The 22,544-nt window shown below is 43.2% G+C and overlaps 1 protein-coding gene across 1 annotated transcript in view; it reads right to left on the reverse strand.

Moving 5' to 3' along the window:
* Positions 1-22,544, reverse strand: part of lgr6 (leucine-rich repeat containing G protein-coupled receptor 6) — a 263,473-nt gene that overhangs the window by 221,814 nt on the left and 19,115 nt on the right. The gene's annotated exons all lie outside the window — the stretch shown is intronic.

Genomic DNA, 22,544 nt, shown 5'->3' on the forward strand with positions numbered 1-22,544 from the left:
AGAGTGGTTAGAATGTGGAGCTCGCTACCACAAGGAGTAGTTTAGTTGAATAGCATTTAAGAAGAAGCTAGATAAACACATGAGGGAGAAAGGAATACAGGAAACTTTGTTATATCCGGCACCGACGGGACCGAGCTGTTGCCAATCTATCAAAACTGCCGGACATACCAGCATTAATGTTGAAGCATACAGAGGTTTTCATCTCCGTATCTGACAACAAACGCTGTAGCTTAGCAACAGCTTCAGAGAGACTTTACAGACTTTGACTGTTGAAAAAAAAGCCACAAGAAGAAAAAAAACCTAACAAAACGGCTCCTGATTTCTGCCGGTAGATCGAGGTTTCTGGACATACAACCTCCGGATAAACTAAAGTTTCCTGTAGAAGGTTATGCTGCTAGGGCTAGATAATGAGTGGTGGGAAGAGGCTCGCGTGGAGCATAAATACCAACATGGAGCAGTTGGGCTAAATGGCCTGGTTCTGTGCTGTAATTCTATGTAATTCTATGTAATCACATAACTCTCAGTAGGGGCAAAGGGGCCTTTTGTTCAGACTTATGGACAGGTACATACCCCAGAAAGGGTTAAAGTGATAACTCCAAACCATAGCCATTATATAGACAATCAAATGCCTCAACCAGTGAAGCGTATTGTGGAAGATATACCTGATAACACTGAAAGGCTGCAGGGAAAGAAATTGAAGAATGATACATTTTAAGTCGTGCAAAAAAAATATTCAGAATAGTTGAATTTTTTTTTAAATTGAGCAGGTCTTGTGCAATTACATATTTTCTTTTGTGCACGTCTGAGCTCATCAAGCTGAGCAAACAGGCCGCACAGTTGTTTGATCCTGACTGTTGTAACAGCTGTGAAGTTTAGACAAGCTGACTTAATAAGACACTGAGTCAAAGACACAAAAGCAATCTGAAAAAAGGACATCTTTCCACAACATATGGAAATGTTTGTGAAACAGGCTCTATGCAACTTGCTTCCTGTATGCTTCAGTGAGGATATTAAAAGTAATTTATTGAAAGCCCTACAGTAGAACCCTCTAATTTTTCAAAGAGATCGTGAAGCCCCTGAGGGTCAGGATGGTTTATAACACACCTATGGGTAATTCCAAATCAGCTCGGACTCAGACAAAGCTGCATTTCTTTAAAGCTTCCTCTTGTGACACTGGCTTTGAAGGCAATTTTACACCATTCAAGCCTTTGTCGCAACATTGCTATACAATATCCATTTCCTTCTGATGACATTTCTATTTTCCTCCTAACACAAATTAAAACCTAAGAGGATTAAATGAAGTTTGAAGTTTAAAGCTATACATTGCAAAAAAGCATTGCTTTGAGCTATTCTATGTGTTTAACCCTTGCAGCGTGCAGCTTTCAAAATAAACAGGATATATTAGGGATGGCTTGGTAGTAGCTACAGTGGTAGTGCTGAAATATCGATGACCTCCGCTTAGGATTTCACTGTCCACTGTAGGCTGATCCTGGGCAACTGGCCTTTGAATAGCATGGGTATAAGTGCCCATCCCATGAACAAACAAAGATATCGAGGGAAACTTAAAGGATAAATTGGGGAGGGAAAGGGAACTGTACAAAGAAATAACCATATGACATTTGTTTTAAAAGACAAAACTGTTTTCTATACATTTGAATGCAACTTTTTCTAAATTAGATACATTGTGGAGCTACATGCCATTTCTTCAATTACAATATTTACAGGAGAAACTCCGACATGCATTAAGGTTAAGAAATAATCTGGAAGTTTTTCAGCTTGTTGGAGAGACGGGGTTTGAGGAAAAGGATATGTTACTAAGGTGCTTCCTGACAGGCAAACAGGTGGGGACAGGGAACTTTAGAAAATCCATGTAATCTATATACACACATACGAGCCCTTTTATTCCCTTTTCGTTCTTCTTGTGTCTGTTTTGTTATCTTTATCTTCTTGTGTCTGTTTTGTTATCTTTAGTCTCTTCTTTCATCCCTTTTGTTTCCCTGCTCTCTTCTTTCATTATTCTGTCTCTTCTTTCTTTCATTCTTTTTATCAGTCTCACTATTCTTTATTTGCTCTACCTCAGGATATCTGGAGATTTGGTTACATGATCTGGTGAGCAGGAGAATAGGTTCAATATCTGAAGTCTCTGGCTAAGAACTGGAGACTTGACACATAGAGAGTTTTACAATGAATCGTGCCTGTACAAAGCACATGTATACATGTAAAAGGAAATTGGCTGTACTCAGTAAGGCTTTTGAAATTTGGATAAGTAGATAAACGCGCTGTTTTCAACAAATGATAGAGACAAAAGGCTCAAGAAGCAACCAGCTTAGGAAATAGTCCTAAAGCACAAACTCTGATCCCTGCTTGCTGCCCAGTTGAATTTCAAGGAAAAAAAAGCTTTTTGTCACATCAGCTGGACTTTTAGCATCCAGGTGAGATAAGTATTGTCGAATTCTGAAAAATGCATCATTGATTTTTCGGGCGCTGTTACATGTGGATCACCATAATGTTTGAATGAGTATGGCTAAATAATAGTAGTACATGGGATAACCACCACTGAATTTTATACCTGAGTCAGGTACAGATTTATCCAAGCTCCACAATGTTAATAACCTCAAAATAAGTATTATGTTTAATTAAAGTAAAGAAAAATGGGTTGCTAGTTGGAATATTTGGCAGTTTTTCTCTTTCAAAATTCGAACCACTATTTCTGCTGTTAATTGAACGCTAATAATTTGTTCACTTTGTCGCACTGACTTGCCCTGATGAAGGGACATTGGCCCGGAATTTGCGGTTGGGATGACAGTGAACTGGCAGCATTCGCTGTCATTCCGACTTTGAAACTGACCGCAACTTTGGGATTTGGCTTTGCTGCTGACCGCAAATTCCAGGCCATTAATATAATCCAACCAATATAGAAGAAAGTTGTATTTACATAGCACCTTTCATGACCTTGGGATGTCCTAAAGTGCTTTGCAGCTAATAAAGTACTTTTTGAGGTGTAGTCACTATTGTAACGTAGGGAAACATGGCAGCCATTTTACCCCCAGCAAGGTCCCACAAACAGCAATGAGATTAATGATCAGATAATCTGTTTCGGTGATGTTGGTTGTGGGATAAATGTTGGCCAGAACAACTGGAGAGCACCCCTGCTCTTCTTCAAATAGTGCCATGGAATCTTTTACATCAACCTGAAATGGCAGATGGGGCCTCAGCTTAATATCACATCCAAAAGACGGCACCTCCAATGGTGTAGTACTCCCTCAGTACTGCACTGAAGTGTTAGCCTAGATTATGTGCTCAAGTCTCTGAGATGGAATTTGAACCCACGACCTTCTGACTCAGAGGCAAGAGTGCTGCCATTGGGCCACGGTTGACACCTTGCACATCCTCCATTTTGTCATTTTAACATACTGAACTTAAAATGGTTAATTAGAGCTAACAAAACAAAAAAGCACCTTCACTCAAACTTACTGTAATTTGTCTTAGTTTAATATATCAATAAAATATGGAGGATCTAAACACAATAGTGTTCATCACAAAGTCTAGGTTTAAATACTGTCCCCTGATTTGCACAACTGAGAATTCAGTCAACGAGTATATGTTTGAAGAGGTCACTGAGCCACATGACTGCTGACATGTCACTATGAATAGCTGGCAGTACAGGGTCTGCTCTTGTAATGGCTTTTGCTACCCCTTTATGGAAATAATAATAGGTAGAGTACTAGCAATGACAATCATGGACCATCGCATGTTCCATGCTGTGCATAATATAAAAAGGCACAATTGCAAAATGATGGTGACATCCTAGGACCAAGGAAAATGTGTCCAATAGTCTAATCAATCATGAATTATGAATCAAAATCAATTTGAATTGAGTTGATCTACATTGATTTCACAACCATTGGGATTTTTGCCCACTTTGGATCTGTACTATTAAGAAAATGAAATGCGACATAAATTACGCAATTCTTTTGCAATATTTTGTCTGTTCAGTGAATGCGCACACTACCAATATTGGCAGAAACCCAAAGACACTCGGACGTGTTTACATCTTATAGGATTCTGGCGCTGACGATTGAAAAGCAGTGAATGGCAGGCATTGTCAAAGTAAAAGGCTTGATTTTAGGAATTTATTTAGTATTCTGTTTGTCTGTTGCAGTCAATTTAATTGCAACTAGTAAATGTATTTGCGGGATTTATTTCTATAGCAAGGGCTGTCCACGTAAATATATCTATTCCCCTCAAGGTCTTTTTATTAACCACTCACTCTGGCTACAGAATTATTTTGTCTCAATTTCGTGGCTGAATTAATCTTTAATTTCACTCAGATACAGAATTATAACGAGCAGTGTACTTTTAAAAGAAATCAAAGGGAAGTTCAATAATGAGATAACGTTAAAGCGGGGGTTAATGCACTTTTGTTTAATTTTAAATTTCAAATAAAAATACTAAAAGGTTATAAAGAAACCAATGAATCCTTGTTGTGTGTCTTTGCTTTCTTACTAGATTGAATCAAGATTGGTGAGTATAAATATGGAATTAAGAAAAGATGGTTCCAAAACTTTGAGCCACTCTCGCTGAGCTACGCAGACTGTGAGTTAGTGCTGAAATTGGTTATCTCAGCCAGGCAGTGATCTGCTAGTAGTGCAAGTATGTGGCTGCTGGATGAGGGCATAAATCAGATTTGGCAGTGATGTCCCGTACCGTTGGATAGTCCACTGGTGCACTCTGTCAAGGCTCACAAGTGATAATGGGCATGTGGGTGAGGTACCGGAGGACAATTGCCACATGTGGACCTATAACTCAATAAAAGGAGTCATGGCCTTCAGGAGAGAAAAACCAGAGAAAAGTGCATGCATTTCTGTACTATGTCTAGTGCTCACACACAAATTATACTCCCCCCCCCCAACCCCCAGGACGTCACAATATTTAACAGCTTGCAAATATTGATGGATGCCAAACACTTACCAAACCAAAAGGGTCACCAAACTACATAGCACTACACAGTGTCTGACAGTTAAAACTTTATAGAAAAGCAGAAACAAGCTTGCCTTCCTATCTTTGAACTACTGCAGAAAGATGAGGATAGATGATCTCATCTGGCTGCAGGCTGTCTGCCAGTGCGTGTTCACAGATTCCTCTCTGGAGTCAGTCTGCCTCGCCACTCCAATTGTCCCCTGGTGCTTCATCTAAAGAAACACGTTGTTCACATTCTGCTTTTGTGTTTCCCTTTGTCTGCTCTGCCTGTGTAGTCGCAGTGCCGGTATCTGCCTGTCCATCCACTAAGTGCAAAAAATACTTTGTGACAGCAACCACCATATGAATCTGATCAGTGCTGCAGTGCAGATTTCTGTCCCCTACATTAGGAAGGCAAAGACAGCTTTTCATCTGAAAAAACCCTATCTGAACTCCACCATCATCTTTTTGTGTGATTAGGAATTAACCCGATAAAACTCCTTATCTTATAACCAGAGTCAGTACAAATTCCCAAAAAGATGTAGAGTACAGCATAGTTTAGAATTACCTTTTTACATATCAGATGCAAAGCTGGCACATCAACAGGTAAGTCAATGTTTTCTGCAAAGCAGCTTGTTCTAACAGTCTTTATACCTGAAAGCATTGAATTTGATTATACTTTTACAGGGCGTTTTCTAAATTAATATATCAACTCTGTAGAAAGTGCACTGCGCTTTACTGTTTGTTGATGACAATAATTTGCTATATTAAATTAGTGAGCAATTATTCTGCAGGTACCAGCTTGAGACCCATACCTTCTTATGGCGAAACGGGGGCAAGAGGCTGATGTTAAACTGCCAGCTCCACATCACTCTATGCCCAGACATAACAGGACCAGTTAAATATAATAGAAACATAGAAACATAGAAAAACAGGAGCAGGAGTAGGCCATTCGGCCCTTTGAGCCTACTCCGCCATTCAATATGATCATGGCTGATCCTAGCAAAGAGCTGACAAAACAATCAGCTCTGTTAATATATATATATATATATTTACATATAAATGAGTCTGTCTGTCTGTCTGCCTGTCTGTCTGTCTGTGTGTATGTCCGCGGTAAACTCAAAAGTTATAGAGCGTACCTACACATATATTATATCAAAAGAAAGCTTATGATCAGGGGAGTGTCATAGGCATCCTTACTTTTTGGTCAGACAAAAATTGCTCCGACAGTATACAAAAAACGTTCAAAAAACGGACAAAATCCGCTCATTAGCGTTGAGTGACGTGATGGTTGAGCAATCCTACGGGGGAAGCGTGGTGCGTCATGGGGGACATTTCATGGCATGTGTGTGGGGCCTAATCCTGCCGCGAGTGCGGGAGCGGGAAAACCTGCCGTGAGTGCGGGAGCGGGAATACAGATACACAGACATAGACAGAGACAACCACGCAGCCCTAGAGCCTGAGAGACAGCGAGCATATATACACAGAGACAGATACACCCGCGCGGCCTGAGAGCCCGAAAGACAGTGAGCGGGGGAGCGGCGGCGGCGGGCCGGAGCGGGAGCTGAGCTGGGGTCACTCGGGCCGGGCCTGAGGCGCTACGCCGCGCACGGGGGCTCCGTGTCACCAAGGCCGGGCTCTGAGTCCAACCCCTTCCCCGGGGTGTCTTCCTCACTTCTCTATCTCCTTCCCTCTCTCTCTCTCTCCTCTTCCCTCTCTCTCTCTCTCTTTCTCCTCTTCCCTCTCTCTCTCTCCTTCCCGCTCTCTCTCTCTCCTTCCCCCTCTCTCTCTCTCCTTCCCCCTCTCTCTCTTTCTCCTTCCCCCTCTCTCTCTCTCCTTCCCCCCCTCTCTCGCTCCTTCCCCCTCTCTCTCTCTCTCCTTCCCCCTCTCTCTCTCTCCTTCCCCCCTCTCTCTCCTTCCCCCCCTCTCTCTCTCCTTCCCCTCTCTCTCTCCTTCCCCCTCTCTCTCCTTCCCCCTCTCTCTCTCTCCTTCCCTCTCTCTCTCTCTCTCTCCTTCCCTCTCTCTCTCTCTCCTTCCCTCTCTCTCTCCTTCCCCCCCTCTCTCTCTCCTTCCCCCTTTCTCTCTCTCCTTCCCCCTCTCTCTCTCCTTCCCCCCCTCTCTCTCTCCTTCCCCCTCTCTCTCTCTCCTTCCCCCTCTCTCTCTCCTTCCCCCTCTCTCTCTCTCCTTCCCCCTCTCTCTCTCTCCTTCCCCCTCTCTCTCTCTCCTTCCCCCTCTCTCTCCTTCCCTCTCTCTCTCTCTCCTTCCCCCTCTCTCTCCTTCCCTCTCTCTCCCTCTCTCACTCTCATTCCCCCCCTCTCTCTCTCTCCTTCCCCCTCTCTCTCCTTCCCCCCTCCCTCTCTCTCTCTTTCTCCTATGTATCTACACAGAGAGAACCGCGCGGCCCGAGAGACAGCGAGCGGGGGAGCAGTGGTGGCGGGCCAGAGCAGGAGCTCAGCTGAGGTGAGTCGGGCCGGGCCTGAGGTGCTAGGCTGCTCATGGGGGCTCTGGGTCACCGCGGCCGGGCTATGAGTCCAACCCCTTCCCCGGGGTGTCTTTCTCTCTTCTCTATCTCCTTCCCTAATTCTCTCCTTCCCCCTCTCTCTCTCGCTCTCTCTCCTTCCCTCTCTATCTCTCTCTTCTTCCCTCTCTCTCTCTCTCTCCTTCCCCCTCTCTCTCTCCTTCCCCCGCTCTCTCTCTCTCCTTCCCCCTCTCTCTCTCCTTCCCCCCTCTCTCTCTCCTTCCCCCTCTCTCTCTCTCCTTCCCCCTCTCTCTCTCTCTCTCTCTCCTTCCCCCTCTCTCTCTCTCTCTCCCCTTCCCCCTCTCTCTCTCTCCTTCCCCCTCTCTCTCTCTCTCCTTCCCCCTCTCTCTCTCTCCTTCCCCCTCTCTCTCTCTCTCTCTCCTTCCCCCTCTCTCTCTCTCTCTCCCCTTCCCCCTCTCTCTCTCTCCTTCCCCCTCTCTCTCTCTCTCCTTCCCCTCTCTCTCTTTCTCTCCTTCCCCCTCTCTCTCCTTCCCCCCCTCCTACTCTCTCTCTCTCTCTCTCTCTCTCCTAACCACACTTGGAGTTACTGTGAACGGTTCTGGTCTCCATCTATTTCGTTCTGCCCTGCAGCTGCCCGTCAACCTGCTCGATGCCAATACTACCCTCTTCCTCGGCGGCAACTTGCATTCATCTGGCACTTCTCTCGACCGGGGCAGGGATGGGCAGCAAGGACAGAGTACAGCGGGCAAGGACACTGAAGGCACAATTGGAAGAGATAGATTGTTAGGCAGGGGAGGGAGGGAGAGCGAGGGGGAGACAAGGGGAGGGAGAGAGAGAGGGGGAGGGAGGGAGAGACTGGGGAGGGAGAGAGAGGGGGAGGGAGGGAGAGGAGAGGGGGAGGGAGGGAGAGAGATGGAGAGGGGAGGGAGGGAGATAGAGGAAAGGAGGGAGAGACAGGGGGAGGGAGAGAGAGAGGGGGACGGAGGGAGAGAGGGAGGGAGAGGAGAGGGGGAGAGGGAGAGAGAGGGAGAGGGGAGGGAGGGAGAGAGGGGGAGGGAGAGAGAGCAGGGAGGGGGGAGAGGGGAGAGAGAGAGAGAGAAAGAGGGGAGAGAGAGAGGGGCAGGGAGAGAGAGGGGGAGGGAGAGAGAGGGGGAGGGAGAGAGAGAGGGGGAGGGAGGGAGAGAGAGAGGGGGAGGGAGGGAAAGAGTGAGGGGGTGGGAGAGGGAGGGAGGGAAGGAGCGCGGGGAGGGAGAGAGAGGGGGAGGGAGGGAGAAAGTGAAAGGGAGGGAGTGAGAGAGAGGGGGGGGAGAGAGGGGGGAGGGAGGGAGAGAGTGAAGGGGAGGGAGTGAGAGGGAACATAAGAACATAAGAAATAGGAGCAGGAGTAGGCCAATCGGCCCCTCGAGCCTGCTCCGCCATTCAATAAGATCATGGCTGATCTGATCCTAACCGCCAATCCACTATCACAGAACCATCTCCTGAATCTAACAGAATTAGACACATGAAATAGGAGCAGGATCAGGCTACACGGCCCCTGGGCCCGCTCCGCTACCCCACAGGGCCACGACCGATCAGAACCTAGACTCATGTCCAAATTCCTGCCCGCTCCCCGTAACCCTTAATTCCCTTTACTTCTTGGAAACTGTCTATTTCTGTTTTAAATTTATGTAATGATGTAGCTTCTACAGCTTTTTGGGGCAGCATATTCCATGGACCTACCACCCTCTGAGAGGGAGAGAGAGGTGGAGGGAGAGGAAGGGAGGGAGGGAGAGAGGGTGAGGGAGGGAGTGGGAGGGAGAGGAAGGGGGGAGTCAGAGACTCCTGACCAGACTCAGGCATGGCAAGCTGTTCACCAGGCGAGACATACCCAAAACTGTAAAACCTGGAGTATATGGCTACTGGCGATCCCCATTAACAAAAAATGAAGTTAAAGAACCACCTCCTGGGTGCTTAGGAAGAGTTCTTCAATCCCAACAGTTTTATAAACAGTTTTATAAACATGGCAGAGGGTTCTTCAGTTCCCTCAGCAACGCCGGGTACTCCGGCTAGTATATTTATAAAAATGATGTTAAAAAGATCCCAGGTGTATAGTTTGTGCAAAGCTGAAGCAATTTGAGCTACTTCATCGAGTAGCACTGACTTAAATTTGATCTGGGTAACTTCTTACCCAAATTATACAACACAGTTTGGTGTAGTGGAATTGGTCTATTGAAAGCATGCTAAAAAATGGGAGTGGAGGGGAATGGTGTAGTTCATGGAGCGATTGTGCGATTACCCCCATTGTTTTTTTTTCTCTGCTGCTCATCTAGTTGGAAAATGCAGCAAGTTCATGATTCTTTTATATGCTTGATATCATTGGAGAATGTACTTTACATATCAAAAGATTTACATTCCTTTAAAAGGCAAGTTACAAATCAGCGTCGGTAAAAGAAAAATCAGATACAAAGAATTATGATGAATTTTGACATCCTTTTGATTTCTCTATCTATTTCTATAGTTTTAATAAAATATTTCTATATAATCAGTGAGTGTTTATGATATTGTGGCAAAACTAGTTCAGAGATTAACTGCATGAAGAAGCTAAATTAATATTCGGAGAAATTGCACCATTAGCTAGTGTACTTCAGTTACTTCATCTGTGCCAATTAATTCACCTCAGGCTCAATATCTCCTCCAAGCCAGATCAGCCAATGATGTCAAGACACTAAAGATATCTTGGAATGAGAAAACAGGATTTGGTCCACAATCCTGCCCCTTACACAGGCTGGAAGTAATTTTCAGCTTGCCACTGAGGTGGTAACCTGATGGAGCAGATCCCCCATTCTTTATAGACCTTGCCTGATTTCCGTTCCATTGAAACCTATGAAATGAAAATCATGGGTGTTCTACAACAGGCGGGCGAACCGCTCCGCCAGGTTACCACGCAGGCAGAGAAGTTGAAAATTATTGCTACTATGTACAATCCATTGCCCTCACCATGTACAATCCATTGCCTTCACTATGCATAATCCATTCTATCATTGATTCTGCACATTCTATTAATTCTCCTGGTCCCCAAAATTAATTAGGCAAAACTCCAAAACATTCATGCATCCTCACATCTTCTCCATTCAACTGTGGCTTGCTGTTCTCCACAAACACCTCCCAGCAGCACCCAGGTCCCAGCAGCAGAGAAACCATCATTTCAAAACAAAAGTAACTTAAAAATTGGCAGAAACAGAAAAAAGGTAAAAGTATATTAATCAGAATTGTACTAACTATTTGCATTTTAGAAGAGTTTCTGATAGAGAAGGTTCCACTTTAAACACATGACAGGAATAAATAAAGCAATACTAAACTTTATTTCTTCAGATCATTTTTAATATATTACCAATCACTATGGGGGGACATTTTCACGATGGCGGGGGGGCGGTGGGGGGGGGGAGGGTTAGCGGGTGCATTTGGTGGTGGGTCAGATGGGGAAAAAAATGTTGACAGCAGGTACAGAACCTGGTCTCCCAGATGTCGGGTCTGTCATCGCTGAACAGACCCGACACCAAGTGGCGGGGGAGGCGATTTAGATTATTCAGAGCTTGTTAACAGGCACTTAAAAACTATTTTAAGCTCACCTTTAGATTTTAAGAGTTCGCTGCTCGGGGATCACATCAACTAAGGAGTTCGTGAGTTGTGTCAGCATGGGATGATTTACTAACTTGACAGCTGCAAATGGTCTACAAAAGCTCCCATTTCATAGCTGTTAACTTTCCAAGATTAGAAGCTGCATTTCAAAGACAGATTGAACTTTATGGAGGTTGCAAGTGTTTGGAGCAAACACTGTATCCACTGTCACCTCATTCAAACAACCTCTCTCACCATTGACAGATCACTTCTGTCATCTCAACTTCGCCTGCCATCTATTCCATCAGCATCGGTGCCCTTGAAAAAATCTCACCTTGGTCCTCAGAATCCCACCACGATCAGCCCCAACACCAGCACCACCGGGCACACCAGCAGCACCAACAACAACACCAACCTTCCCTGCAATCAACTGATGCTGCAGAGGACAGAGGGCATCAGCACCTGACCACATTGCTGCCTGGGATGCTAGGGATGGTCTCACCATGGCCAGATTTACTTCACTTGACGCTGTACACCCTGGCTGCCACATGATGCGCCAGGTTGGCACCACCCCATACCAATGCCATAAAGCATCCCTACAATGTCCAAGCCATTCCTTTCACACTCATCGCCATTGTGGGGGGTACCATTATGTCTCACCATTCAGTGCAACTCACTAAGCCACTTCCAAAGGTGCACACAAATCTGTCCAAGAACGCAAAGTGTTGAAAATAAAGATTTCAATGTTTGACTGCACATTAACAGAACGTTTACACAAACATTGGCTAAAACACCCAAGTGCCGACCCTAGTGTGTTGTTACTTGGTATGACTGGACTAGGATGAGGGTGAGTGTGAGGGGTGGCTAGTGAGATGGAGATGTGATAATGTAGATAGAGAGGGATTGGTGGAGGTGCACGGTAAGTTGATGTGAGTAAGGATATGCAGGAGTAGGATAGGGAAGGCAGAGTGATGGGGATGTGATGAGTGGAATAGGAGGATGAGGTTGAGTTTGGTTTTGCAGTAATATTTTGTGATCTACTGAGATCATTGAAAGGTTTGCGCCACTACAGCCTGGTCCTCCTGACGACATCCCTGCTTGTGACCTCCTGTGCAATGTGCAACCAGGCTGCGTTGGTGTCCAGGGGAGGTCTCTTCTGCCCATGGGAATGGAAGAGAACCTCCCTGCGTGCTGTGACTCCCTCCTTAAGCATATGGAGGGAGTCATGGGAGAGCCTGGGTGCAGCTGTGTACCTCTGTGCAGTGCTTGTCAGTGTTTGCAGCACCTCAATGCTGTAGAACAACTGTCAAAATCAATTTGCGCATGGTCCCTTTAAGGAAACCGGCTGATGACGCATCATCAAGTGACGTCGTCAGACCAACTTCCTTCAATTGACCGGGAGACAGCTGGGCGGGCTTAACAAGCCCAATCATCGTAAAATCATTCTACAGAGCGGGGCGGAGCCAGCAGCAAGGTCGAAACACGCGACCGACCTCAGCCGCCCCGGACCCGTCGAGGTAGGGGAAATCGCGACCTATAGGACTCCATCAGTTCCATTGAAGGCCGTTGTTAACTACTGTAATAAATTCTATAAGAATTCAAACCTTTCCCATTATTCTTTAAACATCTGACAAATTGGTGAAAACACCAAACTGATATTTGATATTTTGTAATATTGCTCCCTGCTGTGATTATTATAACGACAGACATGAGATTTTCACCACATTATTCCAGCTTTGAGAGATAAATCTTGCAGCTGCTGCCATATATTAATTGATGCATTTGATGAAGTTCTTCATTTTCTGGTGACAGAGTTTCTATATTGATAAAACCCACCACAACCTCAGACCTTCCTCATTTTCTTCTTAAAAATATAATCAGATCAGCATTTAAGCATCCTCCATGGGAAACATTAGTTCTGTCAATGCTATAAAGGAATACAAGCCTCGACATTTCTGAGTAATATTACCAACTGAATATTTAATATGTCAGCTGGTTCAGATACTATTTTTTAAGGCATATACCCATTTATATATTATTATTATTCGTAGAAAGTGTTGGTTACCTTTATTTTGTGTTGAAAAGCACACAATGGCCCGGATATTCCGATCCCTGCGGGTGTGTACATGCTGTGTACACACCTGTAGGGATATCAGAAATGCGGTTTCAGGCACGCACAGCGCATGTGCTGAAAACCAGCATTTCCGATCTGTCAAGAATGCTCTTGACAGATTGGACGCCTGCCCTGGAGAAGGGCCTCTGCGGGTGGATAGTTTCGCTTTTTGGAGCCCCTCCGCCCACAGAAAATCTTTAGAATTCTTATGCCTGGTAAAAGCAGGCATAAGGCCTGCTTTTACCAGGATAAGAGTTGAAAAAAGTTTTTTTTTAAATTTCAGTCATTTACCATTTAAAAATACTTTAAAAAAGGTAAGTTTATATTTAGCCCTGTAAAAAACTTTAATTACTTTTTTCAAAAAATTAAATTTTGTTTAAAATATTTCATTTATTGTAATTTCAACTAATTTTAAAAATGTGATTAAAAAAAATATTTAATGTTTTAAAGTGTTTTTGGGGTGATCGCCATTCATATATTTGACAGGTCTATCTGTCAAGTGTGTGAAGGGCGATTCCCTTCTTTGATTGGCTCCCCATGGCCCACGTGATCCCAGGGACGCTTGCGAACAGCATGCGCCTCTGGGATACGTGGGCCCTGCGCATTTCGAGTTGGAGAGGCCCAGGAACTGAAGTATACGCACCTCAGGAGTCCTCAGGTAAGTGTGTAGATTTTTTCCAGATTGGAGGCTTCCGCACGCGGGAAGCCTCCGATTGGAAAATACGGCCCAATGTAATCACAGAAAAACATATGATTTTGTTGACTGTGTTTGAGTCCTAAAAAATGTTTTCCGAAGCACAGTTTCATGTAGATGGTATTCATTTTATCATAGCTGAAGAGACAATCTGGGAGAGTAGGGTATGTGTAAAAGTGATGCTTTGAGGATAGAATGGCACAGAGTCAGCCTGGTGGTTGAGTTTTTGGAGCTGTGGATGTAGCACAGGGCAGCTTGTTATAAGTTGGCTGAGAGCTTGGGAGCAGTCAAAGATATTGGGCCATATTTTGCGACCCCTACAGGTTCATACGAGGTGTGTACGCGCCCATAGGGGCCGCACAAGTTCCGGGTTTAGGCATGCGAAGCGCGTGCGCTAAAACCCGGAACTTGCGATCTGTCTTCTTGACAGATCCTCTGCATCCCCGGGAAAAGGGCCTCTGTGGGTGGAGAGTTGTGCTATTTGCCCAACTTCCGCCCGCTGAATGCCCATGAAATTCTTATGCGTAAGGCCTGCTTTTACCAGCATAAGAGTTTTAAAAAAATAGAAAAATAAAATGTTATCACTCATTTATACATTAAAAACCCGGTCCAATAAGCTGAGTTTATTTTTAGCCCCGTTAAAACATAATTTTTTTTCCAAAAAATGTAATTGTTTAAAATATTTAATTACTGTAAATGGCATTTTAATTAATTTTAAATAAGTAATTAAAAAAAAATTATTTCATGTTTTCCTGTATTTTTTAAGCGATCCCCATTCATACTTATGACAGTTCTGTATGTATGGAACTCTCATAAGTATGAATGGGGATTCCCTTCTTTTATTGGTTGGGCTGGCCCACATGATCCCAGTGGCGCTTGCGAACTGCATGCGCCCCTGGGATACGTGGGCCTCTGCCCGCGTGTACCTGGAGAGGCCCAGGATCGCAAGTCTCAGTACCTCCTGGACCACCAGGTAAATTCATAGATTGTTTACAGGTCGGAGGTCTCCGATCGCAAATGTTGGGCCACTGTGCTGTGTGGTGGTTTGGTTTCAATGCAGTGAGGCCACTATTAGCAAGTGTATGAAGTAGACTCACAGTAGAGAATTATTTATTGGCTCAGTAATTCGGGTCCCAACGCGCGAGTACGGACGAGGTTCTCACACGTGGGCCCGATGGAAGTGCCGGTTTTCAGCATGCACAGCGCATGCGCGGAAAACCGGCATTTCCTTTCCTTTGAACCAAGGGGTTCAGAGGTCAAACGCGTGCGCGCAGGAGTCTGCGCGTGCGCGCTGAAATTCCTTTTTTTTAAAGGTTTGCCCATGCGTGAAGACCTCAACTTTTTACGAATGAAAAAAACAGACGTAAGGACTTAGTTTTAAAAGGTAAGTGGTCTAATAATTAAAGTTAGAAATTTTTTTCCACAGGTTTATTATTTTTAAAGACTTTACAGTAAGGTGTGTGTATTTTTAGACCCGATTTCTTAAAAAATTTTTTTTTCAGAGATTTGAATAATTGTTTAAAATAGTTTTTTACAGTTATTAATAGTTCATTTAATTAGTGGGATTTTTAAAAACTTTTATTTGAAGCTTAAGTACTGTTTTGGGCGCCCGGAGTTTTCATGAGTTTGACAGTTCTTACTATCAAACTCATGAATGAACTTTTGCAACCTCCGATTGGTTGCCCAGTGCTCACGTGATCCCAGCCGGCTCATCGAACTAACTACGCCGCTGGATCACGCAAGCACAGCGTGCCGGGAGCTGAACCGGGCCACAGAGAGGAAATGCACGCAGGGCCAGGCTTCAACTGTCGGCGCGCCATGTAAGTGTAGGTCGGGGGCTTGCACCCGCGGGAAGCCCCCGACACCAATTTCTGGGCCAATGTGTTTGAAAATAGATGTGTAAATTATCACACCGTCATATGTGATTAATTGAGATCAGAAATGTGAACCCTGGTATTAGAAAATCCTCATTTCCAGAACTGGAACAGATACTGAACAGTTTAAACCAATAGAATCAGACAATTAATGGACTTAAAAATTAAGAAATATTCTGCTGCTATGTTTAAGATAGCCAATTAACTTATCGAAATTAATATCAAATCAATCTCTCTTGAAACATGAAATATGGTTAGCGATGAATTTAATCGACTAAAATCTGAAAGTCCAATGATCCTTATTCAGAGAAATGCTTCTGGTTTTCTCCAAGATTTTATTCTCCTTTACAAGGCATAACTTAAAACCAAATTCCCCCTCCCCTGTCCTGTGTCTTTCATGAGGGTGGGGCAGTTATGGCTGTGAATATCTTCACAGCTGCTCTCAATGCCTCTGGGGAATGTAAAATAAGAGAAGTGGAGATGGAAAGTGCCACTTCCCCTTCCCCTGCAATGGAATACTACACCTCTGAGAAGCACCTCCCTAAATTGTTCAGCTGAGAACAAATCAGAATCAGCCCTGGGGGCACACAAGGTTCAAGTATCAGGCCGAATCGAGACTTGAACCCACAACATCCTGGGCAGGGAGTCAAGTACTCAACTGCCCGAGGTGCCAGGCCAGATCACTGGACATTTCTTAACTACCTTTGTTCTTGGAATGAATTTAAAAACAAAAGCTCTGAAATACGCTTTCAATACAACTTACATATGGTTGTCTTTTGAACTGTACATTGTGAACATTTTAATAAAGTGAGCACCAAAATCGCTATATTTGTTAACATTATTCCAAAATACAAATCGAAGATTGTCATTTTTAAAGCAGGAATGATTTGGAAACATGACCTTTCAACTCTTGATTGTAGTACAGTATTTCTTAACTTTCTAAATTTCTGCATGCAGTTTCAACACTAACAAAGTACTTAATGGCCAGTGAAGTACAGAGACCTGCTTGAGGTGGCATGCAGATGGCAAACTTGAGTTATATTGCTGGCTCTGAATCAATCTCTTGTCCAGGAAAATAAAGCTCATCTTAGCCCAATGATGGTTATATTTTAATGCTAAGTAAGAGCCAATGGGACAGTTGAGTCTGCTAACATTAAAACAATTAAGTATAACATTTAAAAAGTTTCCAGATCATCCAATGGACCAATATAACTGGTTTACAATGATTACTATCTACATAAACAGCAGCCCTGTGGAGTGTTTTATTTTCCTCATAGTATAATTAGCTGTGCTTTATGCAATATCAGAAGTACAATATAAAAGCTAAGTGTTATATAGTAGCTTGTTACCAGGATTTCTAATGGACACTGGCTGCTGGCTTCATGTTGTAGTTATCTAACTGTGTGCTTTTTAAGTGCTGTCACTCGCCAAAGGTGCTGAAGTCAAGGCTGTACCAATTTGTTGGGAGTCTTCATTTTTATCTAAGTAAAGCATGGAAGATAGGAAGCAAGTGGCTGTTGATGGGGGAAACAATCTCTCCTTTACTACATAATCTACCAAACCATAGGGTGTTTACAGAGGTTTGCTGCCCATAATGTAATGTTCATGAGCATAATAGATAGATGTAGTGGAATTTTTTACGTGTTGTTAAGCCATTAAGATACCAACTTGTTTCACCAAGAATAATAAGCCCACTAAAGAGCAACTCCCACTTAATTCAGTCACAATGGCTCCTAATTATAGTACTATAATATGCAAAGAAGTCTGTTAAGAATTTTTAAAACTCAGCAAAACTGAAGTATCTCCTGTACTACTTTGTGAAACTTGATATTAAATGGAATTCTATCGGTAACTACTGCACACCAACCCTACCATAATGCCACTGCCGGATCCTGCCAGTGAGCACCTGTCCAACTGGGAACTCTGATTTACTTTCACTTCATATGAATTGGAATTCCTCAATGGCATGTACAAATGAAAAAAATAGCAAACTCTACTGTCCCCGATGAAGCCGCATCAGCTGGAATTCAGCTGTGACAGGAGCTAAACTTATCCACTCGCGAAATGTCGCTTTTCACAGACTTTAGAGTTTGTAATAACAAATATTCAAACAAAGTGATAGAGTAGGATAATATCGAACAAACTTCCCCCTTCTGTTACCGTCGTCTCTGAATTATTTTATTTTATCTCAGGGACAGCTTTGAGGCTTTTTAGACATACAGTCCAATCTCATTATTACAGACTTGTGGGGACTCAATAACTGTTCATCAGAACAGCGGCCCATCTTATTGAGGTTAAAACACCCAACCTGATGGAAATTCAGTTGAGGATAAACCCATCTTGCTCACCCCCATGAGTTTGTAATGTGAACCGTGCAATTGCACATCAAACAGACCTTTGTGCCATACTGATAGATGCACTGAATACTTCACCAGCTACTGTACGTTATCCTCATGGTACAGAACAACAAACCATTGCAAAAATCTCATCAAGACAATGGCAAGTTGGCCAAGAAACAAATTGGGGAAATGTGGATAACATCAGCACCTCATTCCTCCCTAAATATTAAATATAACTATCCACATAATGCTCGATTTAAAAGAACTGGCAGAAAAGAAACAAAGGCAAGACTGTGGCCCTGAAATGATGCCGTGGGACACTATAAGCACAACTGAACACGTTTTTAGATGAGATTTCTCTTTCTACTATTTTGTCAGAGGTGTTAAGCTATTTTGGGATAACACCGCCACTAATAAAGTGGAGAATGGAATTTTACACAAAAACATTAGGAAGATTTTCCTGGGTTTGCAACCAGACACTGGATCATCTGGGTGCAGTGAAGATCGGAAAATTGGGCGAGTTTCTTTACTGGTGCGCGCTCTGATCTGCCTGATTTTATGACGCTCGCTGTGTTCAAATGATCCAATGTGCCTGGGCTCAGACCCAGAAACAATTTGCCCTATTAGGCGCTTGTATATTAATATCACATTATGTCATTTCAATGCCTTTGAGTTCCAAACAACTCCGGGATTCAAACTCCTGAAAGTTCTGGTAGAAAGTCAAGAACATTATTGAAAATATATAAAATATACGCTGCAGGAACAGAAAATACTGGAGGCAAGATCTCTGCAGTTTCTTAACTGACATCAGTAAAGTGGTTACTTAACAATGGCACTTTATTGACTTCTGTGTCAATCTACCAGTTCTTACCTAACGTCAATTAGACTTGTAGGGGGTGTTTTATTAATGGGGACGTGATGGAGGCAGGACTGCTGCTTGTCGGGTTTTAGACCCGCCTCCATCGATGTCCGGCCAACCCACGCTATTTTCCCTTGATTGACCTTTTTAAGCCCGCCCAGCGGGCTTAAAAAGGGAAAGCTGGTGACAGAGAACGTCAGTGTATGACATTTCATCTGTCAAAAAATTTTGACAGATGAATTGTTATCGTTTGACAGCTTTGAGAAGCTGTCAAACACTGACAATCTCTGTTCTTTGGTGAGTCGTTGTACTCAAGACTCACCAAACATCTTTCCTGAGCAGAAATCAGATGACTGTTGCATCGGAGAATTTTGTTATCTCTGCCGTGGAGATGAGGCAGCTCCACAGCCTAAAGGGATGAAGTCTGGAGGAAGAAGCAAAGGTAAGTAATTTTATTAAAACACTTTAGAATCACCTCACACACTTACCTCTCCACACTTGCACTCATCACTCACCTGCACACCGGGCATTTCGGCCCCTCCGACCCCCACAGACCCACGGCTCGCCTCGATGACCCTGGCGAGGTTCGGAGCCATCGGGAAGCCCACTCAAAATATGGATTAGCCAAAAAACTGCCTGTTATCTACCTGTTGGGTCGGGTACCCGCCTCCTAGGAAGATGGCACGGAGGCGAGTTGGGGGCGGGATGGGTACCCGCTCCTAGATTCTGCCATTTTCCTGGCAGTCCCACCTCCCCAGGGCTGGGAAAATCGCCCCTGTAGTTTTAAAGAGACCCACACCTACATTTAGCAGAAAAATAGTAAACATTTTACATCGTATAACATTCCTGTTCTTATAAAATTATGTATTCTTGACTTATCATGAGCAGTGGTGCCTCTGACCCGCCTCGCTGAGCGCTGACAAAATCGCGGCCCAAGTGTGTGTTACATGACATAACGCTCCTGTCCTGGTAAAACAGGGCATTCTCTTGAGTTCCTATGAACAACGCCATGCACCTAGCACACATAAACCCCATCACATGTTCCAGAGGTGTCACACCTCCAACATTTTGCACGTCCATACGAAAAAAACATAATGGTTGGCTAAATAATCATTTATATGTTAAATTACTGATCAACCATTCAATAGACAAAATGTGAATGAATCAAAAAGTAGTAAAAAAAGTGCCAGAGGAACGAGTAACCAGACGAAAGCTGAACAGATTCATTTTCAAAGCTACCATTCATGAACCAGCAAGTACAGGGCCACTAAACTGACTAATCAAATAATTCCTTCGCAAAACTTTTTGGTGTTTTTCTTTTTCACTCATGTACTGGGCATAGCCATAAATGGCATCCTTAACGTAAATAGTTGCTGACGATTGTGTGTGAGGGAGAGAATGATGAGTAAGTGATGCATAGCGGGAGCTGTAGTTTTCACCATGGTCCGGTGAACTAGAATATGTGTGTTTCACCAGGACAACCCATGTCCGGTAACAGCCAGGCAGCGGGCAGGAGAGACATAGCTCATTGAGAAATGTTGTATGTGTGAGAGAGATACAAAAATAAAAGTTGTAGTTTTCACCCTACTCCTGTGGAACAAGACCTAGACAAACCAGGCAGAAATATAACAAATAACAACTGAGTGACAGGGGGAAAAAAAACTAAAAGATTTTTTTTCTTCACTTTCTATACAGTTTAAACCATAAACTAAAAATTCTGAGCTAACTATGTTGTTTGGGATGAGTTTGTTTTTCTGTGTTGCTGTGATATTTAGACCGGAGTCAAAAGAGGATGTTTATGAAGTGCTTTAGTGGCGACCTCGGACACTGCGGTTGGCGTCAGTCACCCAGCCAAGCCCAGACCATGGGGAATAAATAAAGTGCTTGCTTTTTAAACAAGTTGTGCAAACCTACTGTGAGACTTAGAGGGAAAAACAATTTTATATGGTAAATAACTGAGAACATGAGGTTTTAGGGAAAGAATAACAACATTACTGGCATCTCAAACAACTTTCATAAAGTGTTAGGTAAATAGCGTTGCAGCCATTATATCTGCGAGGCCTTTAACTTTCAGTATCAGTAAGGTGTGTGATATTTTTACTTTGAATCAGTCATGCAATGTATTGTTTTGGTAAAATTGCTCTATTATGGCTGTTGCTACTAGGCTGCAGCAGGTGTAAACAAAATCTGTACTCCCGGGACTGGTCTACCCAAGAGAAACACCAAGTGAGATCTACTGGTATATATTGACAGATATAAATGTACAGATATTTATATCCGTTTAATAATGATAGTTAGAATTGGTTGAACTCCTATGGGGTGAAAGTGCACAATGTGATATCATAATCAACTTGTTAATGCATTCTGTCTGATATTTTAATTCAAGCCTTAAATGTTTAACTAGCCATTGCTAAAATAGCAGAGGAATTTCAAATGAAGACATTAAAATGTTAGTATGATAATATCAAAATGAAATTTTGCCCTTCCTCTAGTTTACACAAATCTTTCTTTTTTAAATTTCTGAGCCATTCACATTGTTTTCCATTCATGGGTGAAATCCTGACAGGTTGTCTAAGGACTGTTGTAGATCAGCACCTTGGGGAAATTCTTCATTAAAACTTTCAGTTTTGAAAGCAAATTTCTTAGTAAATCATACATTTAAAACTTTTGATCATGAGCAGTTTAGCAGGATTTCATTACAGAAGATTGAATTAAGTAACTCATCCGCAAGTGTTGCCAAAAGAAATCTCAAACCCGTCCAGGCCTGCACCTAATGCACCTTAAGAACAATCCAGAATTATTAAAAGTCAATATCTAACTCAATATTTTTTCTGCTTCTGACTGTTGGATTTCAATAAAGCAGATGTTTCTTTTACAGCGAGAAATGTTATGATTTTGTACTGAGATGACAAGGGCTTTCTAAAAAGGTGTTTATTGACAATCTCGTTTGTGCTTTCTCCTGAATGAAGCTTGGCTGATGGATCCAGCAACAAGTGTCACTGGCTAGAACATCACTTCAGTGTACTGATGGGACATGCCATCAGCGTACTGCAGCTGGCAAGACTCCATCCCTCAAAGATTTCAAGGAGATAAGGAACGTGTCCAAAGTTATACTGGAGCCATTTTTGGGTGGGAGCTGTTTTCTTTTACTGCAGCAGGTCTGTACACCAAGTGCCTTGTGACTATCACCAACTTCCAACAACTGCATTTTACATCCAATTATGCCCTTATTGCGGCAATGTTTCACTGCCATGACGTCACTGGCACGTTGAAGTCATGCTGGGGGAGGGGGATGAAAGAGGGAGTATCAGAAACTATTGTTGATTATGGTACTTAGCCCTTTGGCTTGTACACTTCTGAGTTTTTTAAGAGTCATCCTTTATATTTATTAATATTTAAAATTTGAAGATGTTTTGAAAATGAGTTTATGTTTTCATATTTAACCATAATTAAAATTTGGGTATTTGGGAATTTTCTCATTTGTGTTTCATTAATCTCTTGATCATATTGCCTTTGTTTGAATTGATAACAGTGTTAATTGCTAACTTTTTGTTGAGGGCTACAGTCCCAACTTGATTGAAGGCTTCTGGTTCAAATATTGGTGAGATGGTTGGTTGCCTTAAAATGAAG

This window comes from Somniosus microcephalus, chromosome 18 (genome assembly GCF_052327205.1).
Source record: "Somniosus microcephalus isolate GS21.2 chromosome 18, FLI_Smic_1.0, whole genome shotgun sequence".
Lineage (NCBI taxonomy): Eukaryota > Metazoa > Chordata > Chondrichthyes > Squaliformes > Somniosidae > Somniosus > Somniosus microcephalus.